This window comes from Pogoniulus pusillus, chromosome 12 (genome assembly GCF_015220805.1).
Source record: "Pogoniulus pusillus isolate bPogPus1 chromosome 12, bPogPus1.pri, whole genome shotgun sequence".
Taxonomy (NCBI): Eukaryota; Metazoa; Chordata; class Aves; order Piciformes; family Lybiidae; genus Pogoniulus; species Pogoniulus pusillus.
This window is the reverse complement of record NC_087275.1, coordinates 22724127-22734544: the sequence shown is the minus strand read 5'-3', so window position 1 is coordinate 22734544 and position 10418 is coordinate 22724127. Positions and strand designations below refer to the sequence as shown.

General features: G+C 46.4%; 1 long non-coding RNA gene across 1 annotated transcript; it reads right to left on the bottom strand.

Moving 5' to 3' along the window:
* Nucleotides 1-1695, bottom strand: LOC135179847 (uncharacterized). Its single transcript, XR_010304148.1, has 3 exons — nt 1632-1695; nt 571-777; nt 1-343 (listed from the first exon to the last, which is right to left on the bottom strand). It is a non-coding gene; the product is annotated as an uncharacterized LOC135179847 (long non-coding RNA).
* Between the last annotated feature and the right edge of the window lie 8723 nt (nt 1696-10418).

Sequence of the window (10418 nt, the reverse complement as noted above, 5' to 3'; positions counted from 1 at the left end):
AATTGTGAACTCATGCGTTTATTTTACTGGTAGAATACACCTGCAACTTAAATATTGTATGATAAGCAGATGTTCACTTCTATAAATTGAACAGCACATGAAGATTTATAGACCCCAGAGGCTCAGATTTAGCAAGTGGGAGCCAAGGTCACAACTGGACCCTCAAATTCAATAAATCTTGGCATTACTAGAGCACTGGGGGAGGGGAGGAAGGCATCCTTACAGACATAGAACAATTTCAGAAGTATGCCAGTGATGAACTGCAAAGCAGATGTAAGTCAGGCCAATTTCAGTATGCTAAACTGACCCTGCTGGGCATCAGATGAAATCATTCCAGAGTCACCTGTGGAATATAAGAGAGGAAATGGTGATAATGAGCCCCTGATCATTAAAAAGAAGAAATGTTTTGTTTGCATTCTAGGACAGTGTTGGTACTATCAGTGGTAAAATCATTATTCTAGTTAAGGTTCTTCAAGTGACCTATCTGGGCTGGGTTTTTCTCCATAGAGTGCACTATTGAAAGCCACTGGTTTAGCCACAAAGTCCTGCATGAGCAGAATAGGTACTCACAGCATCCCAATGGTGTCTCTCAGCTGTGCAGTCAGCATAGCTGGGTCTGTTTGGAAGCCTGGCAAAGAGACCAGGTTGTCAAAAGTCATTTAGGTTCCTACATCTGTCCAAAACTTGGGTCTCTTTGCTCGAGCTTTAAACACAGGTGGGCAGCAAGGATGGAGGTGAAGGGAGATAAAGTGGTATGAACAACCTGTGCCAATATCACTGCAGAAGATAAACCAGAAATAGAGAGAGTTAGTGAGAGTAAGAAGGTTTTAAAAGGGCACCAAAATATCCTGACATAGCTGTGCTATAAGCACCTTCACAGGGGCAACTCAGTAGCTGTTGCCTTGTCATAGACACAACAGGCTAGATGCTAAGGGTGTAAGGAGAGGTGGATAAAGTCTGAGACACCAGAGACAACCTGATCAAATCCCTCCCAGTCCAGAACCCAGCCTGGGCTGTGAAGTCCTTTTGAGAAGTATCACAGAATTAACCAGATTGGAAAAGACTTTAGAGATCATCAAGTCTAAACTACTACCTAACACCATCTATTCAACTCGATCATGACACTAAGGGTCAGTCTCTTCAGCAAGTTGCCCCAGAGGAGGTTTAGGTTGAGCAAGAGGAACAATCTCTTCCCCTTGAGAGTTTTCAAGGCCTGTCCCAGACTTCCCAGAGCAGTAGTGGAGTCTCCATCCTTGGAGGAGTTTCAAGCTATGGAGATGTGGTGCTGAGGGACATGACCAGAGTGGTTGTGGAGTCTCCTTCTCTGGAGACCTTCCAAACCTGTCTGGCTGCATTCCTGTGCAAACTACTCTAGGAGAACCTGCCTCAGCAGGGAGGTTGGACTCAATGATCTCTGGAGGTCCCTTCCAACCTCTGAAGTTCTGTGAAGTGAGCAGAAAGAAGCAACTAAACAGAGCAGAGCTCAGCCCAAGTAAGGAGGCGCAGCCACCACCCGTGGGTAATGTTTAGAGCGATCATCAACTCCCTATCCTATCTAACCGGGGGGCCACCAGGCCCCCCGGCCTTTGGATCCCACTCCCATTCACCCAGTGTGCACCACAAGGACTCACCAGTGATGAGATGAGGAGGATCCCTCTGCCCAGTTGGGCAAGCTTAGGGCTTCTGCCTTTCCTGGGGCCCATTAAATAGGGGAGTGGGCAGGGAGGGCAAAGTGGCCACAGCTGGGGTGGGAGGAGACTCCATCAGAGCTCAGGTGCTCTGTGTTTGGGGGGGAAAGGGGAGTGGGCAGGGAGGGCAAAGTGGTCACAGCTGGGGTGGGAGGAGACTCCAGCAGAGCCCAGGTGCTCTGGGCTTGGGGGGGAAAGGGGAAAATGCTGTGTGGGGCGGGAAAGGGGCAGATACGGTGGAAAAGGGAAGGTAGTGCTGAAAGGAGGGAGATGGAGAGGCGGAGATTAAAAGAGGAATATGGGGGGGAAACAGGAAAATGGAGAGGAAAGGAAGGAGATGGAAAGAAAAGGAGGGAGATGGGGGAGAAATGGGAGATGGGGGAGAAGTGGGATAAAAAAAGAAAAAGGAAAACTGGGCTGTAAAATACAATCAAATAAAACAGGTGGTCCTGCTCTGGCAAGGGGGTTGGACTAGATAATCTTTTGGATCCATTCTAGCCCTTAATATTATGTGTGTCTCTCTGTGTGTGTGTGATAGGTCTAGGGAGGTTCTTCCCCTCTACTCTGCCCTGCTGAGACCATAACTGGAATACTGTGTCCAGTTCTGGGCTCCCCAGATCAAAAGAGACAGGGACCTGCTGGAGAGAGTCCAGCAGAGAGCCATGAGTATGACTGGGGGACTTGAGCATCTCCCCTACAAAGAGAGACTGAGAAACCTGGGGATGTTTAGTCTGGAGAAGAGATGACTGAGAGGAGATCTGATCAACATCTGCAAATATCTGAGGGGTGGGTGTCAGGTAGCTGAGGCCAATCTCTTTTCAGTGGTCAGCAGCAATAAGACAAGGAACAACAGCTACAAATCGAAACACAGAAGGTTTCACCTCAACGTGAGGAGAAACTTCTTTACCATGAGGGTGGCAGAGCACTGGAACAGGCTGCCCAGAGAGGCTGTGGAGTCTCCTTCTCTGGAGACTTTCTAAACCCACCTGGATGCACTCCTGTGCAGATTGCCTTAGGGGACTCTGCCTTGGCAGGGAGGTTGGACTCGATGATCTCTGGAGGTCCCTTCCAACCTCTAAAGTTGTGTGATTCTGCTTCAGAGGATATGGTGGTGTGTACAGTATTGGAAGTGGCTGCTGTAACAATCTGATGTATAACAAACCTTCTGTCAAATGGTCTTTCATGATTAACAGTGTGTTTTCTACACCCAGCTCTCAAGGTGCAGGATGGAGGAACAGGCAGAGTTTATCTGCTCCAGTACCACCCTGCAGCCTCAGCCAGCAGCCACCTGCAGTGATCCCAGTTACCACATTCCCTCACCTGGGATCACAAGCTGCAGGATCATTAAGGGAAGATGTTCCTCAGTGGTTTCTGCTCTGCCCCTTATAAAAGTTCTACCCAACCAGGGCAACCAGGAGGTGCTTACACTATCTGGCCTTTTTTTTTTTTTCTGGTGTCTTTAAACACTGACTCCAAAATAGAATCACAGAATCAACCAGGTTGGAAGAGACCTCCAAGATCATCTGGCCCACCCTATCACCCAGCCCTAGCCAGTCAACTAGACCATGGCACCAAGTGCCTCATCCAGTCTTTTCCTGAACACCTCCAGGGATGTTCCTGAACAACTCCACCACCTCCCTGGGCAGCCCATTCCAATGCCAATCACTCTTTCTGTGAAAAACTTTCTCCTAACATCCAGCCTGTACTTATACTGGCACAACTTGAGACTGTGTCCCCTTGTTCTATTGTTGGTTGCCTGGGAGAAGAGACCAACCCCTACATGGCTACAACCTCCCTTCAGGTAGTTGTAGACAGCAATGAGGTCCCCCCTGAGCCTCCTCTTCTCCAGGCTAAGAGATAATTCTGATTTCCATTGCCAACAAGCACACTGTGGCTTTTTTACTGGTAAGGCACACACATGGAATTTCCCAGCCTAGGAAACTGCAAAAGACATCCCTGGTATCTGCAACACCTTTTAAGGGAACCCCTGTCATTCCTAAGGAAAAAAACAAAACCATGTTGAGTAAACCAATATCCAGCTTTACTGCCATCCTTGATCAGAGCAGGCTGCAGGTGGAGGTGGGTTTAGTGGTTGCTCTTTATTCCCAGCTGACTACTTCCCCTTGCTGAAAGAAGGTGTTAGAAGTCAAAGTAATGGCTCCTCAAAAGGAAGACATTCCTAACAGCTGTATCCTTCAGAGGCTCTGGCCTTTTCTTTCCCCCTACCATCTCCCTAGGTAGCCTTCAGGGATGCACAGCTATGTGGGATGCCAACTGCTGGCCATTCATCACAGCCCTGTTCTCCAAGGGACCACTGACTTCCAATAATTTATCACTCAATGTTTTGCGTGTTGCTGCGGAAATAAATCAGAGCTGGGAGTGCCAGATGCTCCTTCATCCCACTCTGCTCTGGTCATTTATTAAAAAGGGCTTTTCTCAACCCAGCCACGGGCTCCAGGAATCTCCTCTGCAGCAAGCAGTGAGGATGGGGGTTCAGGTCCACCGGGCCAAGTACAAAGAGTGTTGAGAGCAACGTGGAAACACATGAGCTCGGAAATCCTTGCAGGGCTGAGCAGGCAGTAGGCTTTCCAAGCAGAGCTCGTGGTGACAGTGCTCCAAGAAAAATACTTTTAGTCCTTAAGAGTGTAGCTTTTGTTCTGGGCTCATAGCCTCTTTTTATCCCCCCCCTTCTCTTGGACTAGGTCTTGCACCCGGATACAGCAAGTAAATATCCAGCCATAAATCACAAATTCGATGCTTGCTTTTCTTTCTTCAAGGTTGTATAACATAATGAGAGAGATCAAGCAAATGCAAAGCTGTTTTATGCTGCACATGCAGAGTGCAAAGGGCCTTGGGTCTCTTCCAATGACCCCACAAGAATGATAGGCCTCCTGCTAACAGGAAGATCTATTTTTCTGAGGCATCTCACAAACCCTCTTACGGATTGAAGAGTTTTTCCTGTTCTTGTTTTCTTTAATGCTGTTGCAATACAGCTAATTTAACACGAGATAATCCTTCCTTCAAGCCTTCTGCACATATACATTATGGCAGTTTCATCACATGTGCTTCTGGCAGAACAGGAAACACAATTTCCTAATTTCCTTTCCAGAGTCCTGAATGCATTTCAACAGCTTTTTGGTACCTGTCAACCTTGCTCATTCCTCATCTCCCCTTTGGAGTGGGAGAACTGTGGCTGTTAACACACCATCTTGCCTCTGACGTTACCACTAGAGCACCAAGTTGATCCCACATGGAAGATGGGAGGGTTCAGTCATTTCTTGAGGTTCTAGGACCTTTGTACTTGAAGACCAGCTGCACCAAGGTCACACATTCAGTTCCAGCATTCCCTAACGTGGTAGGACTTGAGGCCACACCACAGATACTCTATCACCTTCTAGTTACCCTCAAGGGAGATTATTTTTCCCCTGTACTCAACACTGGTCAGGCCACACCTGGAGTACTGTGGCTGCTCCCTCCCTGGAGGTGTTCAAGGCTTGGATGAGGCTTTGAGCAACCTATTCTAGTGGGAGGTGTCCCTGCCTATAGCAGGGGGATGGAACTGGATGATGTTTGAGGTCCCTTCCAACCTAAACCATTCTAGGATTCCATGATTCCTCTTTCCTAGGCCAATGCCCACCAAACAGGAATCGTGTGACGTGACAGGAGCATTCTCAGCAGTGCTGACACACCATCAGCCTCTCTGCATGTGAAGTGAGCCTTCAGAGCATCACATCACCAACTGGCAGCCACTACTGGTGGGAATGGCAAGAATACAATGTGCTTGATACTAGCTCCCTTGCTGGGTTCCAGGCTTTTGCCTCATCTCCAGAAGAACTTAGCAGCCTTAACAGGAACAAGTTGGCAGGTGTGTTGTAAGCTCCCATTTCTGTCTCTGCTCTTTCCTCTCTAAGTTTGCACTTATCTCTTCCCAGGTTTATAGCTAGGGAAATAAATCTGATGTGTATAATTCCAGCCTGAAAAGCTGAAGTTTGCCCATGTTATGAGAAAGCATAAGCAAGAGCTTACAATGGGAAGCGTTGGGCAATCCTGTCTTTACTGAAGGCAAATTCCCCAGCTGTGTCTGCCACCGAGATTAATTCCAGCTTTCCTTAGGTTCTGTGACATGCACAGGGCTTGTCTCAGCAGCTGCTAAGCACTATCAGGTCCAATGCTCCCTTTCAGATCTCTCAGCTCTAGTATCAAGAGCATTATCCTGTGGAGACTTTCTCCTACAAATCCGTGTGAGGCAACCCTGGGAAATTCTGAGTAGTCAGTAAAACTGTTGTTTATCCTTCTGGTAAAACACAGCCTCCACTAAACCAGAGCACTTCTCTCCAAGAAGATAAGCAAATGTTAGCAAAATTACTGTAAATTGTGAGATTGCTGGTTAAGGCTGCAGAAAAGAAGGGGGGGGGGGGGGGGGGAAATAAAAGTCAATTTGCATCTTAACTCTCTTTTCTCTCATTTCCAGCCTTCTGGAAATATCTTCTTTGGCAGTGAAAACATTTGTCTCAACCTAAATGTGAACTTTGGAGAGGGAGGATTCTGAATAAAACCCCTACAGATGTTTTTGAATGATCTAGGAAGAAAAAAAATGCACTTTTTTTCCCAATATAAACATTAGCTTGGTTTTATTTGAGGGGTTTGGTTGTTGTCGTTGTTTTGGTTTGGTTCTGTTCATTATTATTATTATTTTGTTCAAGGAGAACATTCAGTTTATTTAGAGTTAGATTATTTTATTTAGATGTCAGCACAGCACATCTGTATTTCTTGGTGAGACAGAGGAATGCAAGAACTGCTCGGCAAGGACAGACCAAGGGTCAGTCCAACCCTGCATCCTGCCTCCAACAGCGGCCAGTAGCAGATGCTCAGAGCAAAGCACAGAGGAAACACGACCAGCAGTCAGGGGCCTTCCCTGGCATACCTGCTGTGCTCCCAGCACTCTGGTCACAGGGCATGCTGAGCTGGAGCTGCAGCTGGGCTGCTGCATTTAACCAGCAGCAACCAACCCCTCTGAATTTGTCTCATCCCTTTAGGAGCCCCTCTACCTTCGTGGTCTTTGCAGCTTCCCGTGGCAAAGACACAGGCATGAGGTAGCTGTGCTGCTTATGAAATTAGTGCTTCCTTGCCCTCTTTTTCAACTTGATACTGTCCTTGGAAGACTCTTTGTTCTTGCATTACGAGAAACACTAAAGAGGATTTTCCCCTGAATGGGCTTTCTTTCCTCAGCTGTTTCACCACTCCTTTTGTGTGTGCTTGGTCACAGCTCTCCTCACTCTTCTCTTTCTTCTGTCTGTACCTCTGGCTCTCCTCTATCTATTTTAGGGCACTTGAATCATGATGTAGCTTGGACTTACCATTCAAACACCTTTCCTGGCAGTATCTAGTATTTAATGTGCTATCCTTTTTCCCTCCATTTCTGAGTAACAAGCAATGCTATCAGAGATCTTTTTATCCCAAACTTCTTTCTACCTGGCAGCAGCTTGCTGAGAGCCAGCTGTTGGTTAAAGCAAATGGTCATTTTGTTGCTTCTCTTCCATTTTGTTACTCTGCTCTTGTGAGCACTGGTCCCTTCCAACCCAAGCTGTTCTATGGTTCTAATCTGTGATCCTATTTTCAGTGCCTTGCCTAGTGCAGAAGGCCAGCACTTTACTTTGCAGTTCTTGAGTTCATTCTCTAATGATTTCTAGCTGCAGTTAATATATCTGGAATAAAAGGTTGGAATATGAGGTCTCATTAATAATCAGAAGGACAACAACTGCTCCCTGCATACAAAGTCAGCTATCTGTGCTGGTTTCCCTGTTAAAAGCATAACTTCCTCCACAGACTGGACCAGGCTGGAGAGTTGCCCTTGCTTCTTGAATAAAGTGTTGATGTAGGTTTTGCGCTGCAAACTGCACTGGCCATTTCTTTCCCTATAAACTCAGGTTTTATTCTCACAGTTTAGCTCTTATAGCTTCTTGCAGGTCAAACATAAGGCATCCAGCAGCTGTCCATATAGTCTGGCATCTGCAGCTAACGTTGCAGTCTGAGTTAACAATTAATTAGAGCCCTCCTACACTGGGGCATTATCTTGTCTCCATAATTTCAGCTATGTTGTATGGTAGTTGATGCCTCAAGCCTGTCCATTTGGACAATGCCCTTAGCAAGGCATTTAACTTTTGGCCAGCCCTGAAGAGGTCAGACACTTGGACTAGATGGCTCTTGTAGGTGCCTTCCAACTGTAATAGTCTATTCCATTAGATTGTAAACCAGAGCTTTCCCTGTGCACCCTGATTCTCTGGAACGACTGTGTTCCTGATGGTTTGGCCTATTTTCCTCCAGCATGATTGGCCCCAGTTTTGCAAAGTAGAAAGTAGCACACGTTTACAATGTAGTCAGCTGTGCAACATAAGGTAAAATTAAGCAAGCCTATATTTGACTGACTTCTCTTATACACCTGAGCGTGTGCATGTATGTGTGTGTGCACAACTGCTGAATCATAGCATGGTTTAGGTTAGAAAGGACTTTGATGATCATCGAGTACCAGCCCCTCTGCCATGAGCAGGGACACCTGCCACTAGAACAGGTTGATTAAGAACATGTCCAACCTGGCTCTGAAAACTTCCATGAAGGGGACCTCGATGGGCAATCTGTTCCACTGTCTCACTGCCCTCACTGTAAAGAATTCTCTCCTAATATCCATTCTAAATCTGCACTCTTCCAGCTTACAGCCATTATTCCCTGTCCTATCACTACAAGCCCTTGTCAACAATCTTTACCCAGCTTTCTTGTAGGCCCCCCCTCAGCTACTGGAAGGCTGCTGTAAGGTTTCCCCAAAGCCTTCTCTTCCCCAGACCGAACAACCCCAGCTCTCCCAGCCTGTCCCCATGTCCAATGCCACATGAGCATTCACACAGACATTAGAGAGGGTGAATGTAGAGACAAAGCTATGTGTATAGGAATGGTGTTTTATCTCTTGAAGTGCTAAGCTAAACCCAGAGAGGTAGGAGTTACCTACAGCACCGAAAGCATCCATTATTTAATCATGAACACAATTACAAACAAGAAAGCACTGTCTGCAAAATTAATGAAACCTACCAGATCCTTTAAAAATAGGCTCCCACTTCTTAGTTCTTCTCCTTTTTGCCCGAGTAGGGCTTCAGGAGGTCTCAGCATAGCACCACCTAGGTAAACAAATGCAGATTAATGGAGGGAGAGTGGGTGCTTTTCTTTCCTCCTGTGCATTCCCACATGATAATACATCAGGGCTGCACAGCCTTGCCTCCACCCTCCAGTCAGCTCAGAGCTGCTTTTGCCTCTGGGTAATGTTAAATTTAGGGCTTATGTTTTTCAGGACTACTCATCTCCACTTTGCAGCTCTCTCAGCTGCACTATATCACTCACAGGCCAATACCCTTAACCCATAGGAGGATATCCCATGTGGCATACACCAATTTATAAATGAGAAGGATATCTGAATGTGTCACATTTCAGTGAAGAAAAACAAACATTATGGACTCCTTTTGGGCTGTGATAAATTAGAATGTGCCCAGGACAAATATTTGTTTTGCACCCTTATTACAAGTATTTCCTTTTCACTGGTTAATTTAATTAAGAGGTGTCCCTTTGGATTAAAACTCTGCAAGATAGATATATTTTTTCCTCCAAAACATAGTTCATTTTGAATGAAGAGGGGGAAACACATAGCTCCTGAACTTATTAATAATGATTTGAACCAAAATAGGTTCCTGGCTTCCTCGAACACTTACGTATGTTATGGGATAGCTGGGAGGGGAGGCAAGAGGGATTATTTTTGTTTTCATGAGAAGGACCTGATCCCAGAAACGCTGTCAAACACATATGACGAGGAGTTAGTCACAATGATTTCTTTGGCAAGGAAGAAAGAAGCAGAAACAAAAACAGCACTGACCCAACTTTCTGTCAAAGTGGGGGATGAGGATGAGGGAGCTGGTAGGGAATCATTCTTCTTCCCTCCCAACACTCAGGATACCATCTCACTCAAAAAAAAGCCTCCTCATGCTTGGCAGCCTGTGGCTGATGGAAAGAAGTGAGGACATAAGCAATCAAGTCTACCTGAAGACCCCCAGAGGGGGTCACCCTCCTGCATGTCCTCAAGGGTTGTAGAAGCCTCCCTTGAGTCCTCCTCTCTGCATGATGTAAATCATCACCCAGGGCAGGATATTGGGCCTTCAGGGAGAGCAAAACCCACAAAGGACTCCATCCTGGTTCAGCTGGCAAGTTCAGGGTGAAAGCAGCTATCCTCTCAAGATGTTACCTGAGCTGTAGACCCAAAATGAAAAAGGGAAAGCTGAAGCCCACTGGAGAAGGTGCAGTTTAAGGGTTTGGAGGGTCGGGATTTTCCCTTGGGTCTGCCACACTAATCTTGGATGTGCCCTTTCACATCTCAATTTTTGGGACCCCATCTCAACTTCTGCCTGATCTTCTTCAAGGGCGATATCTCTGGATCACAAGCTGAGTCCTGCTGTGTCTGCACAATGAGATAATGAGGCTTCACGCACAGCTTTGCTGACACCCAAGCATTACAGAGAGATGATGACAAAACCACAACTGTTTTTCCAAAATAATCTGTTTTGCCTCTGTTCACAGAGCAATTCCTAGAATTGCCCATTAGAAAATTAGTCCCCAGTTCAGTCCCTGCAGAGAAGGGATATGTGACTTTGTGCCTGATTCTCTTGGAGGGAGAGTTTAGACATGCAAATGCTTGGG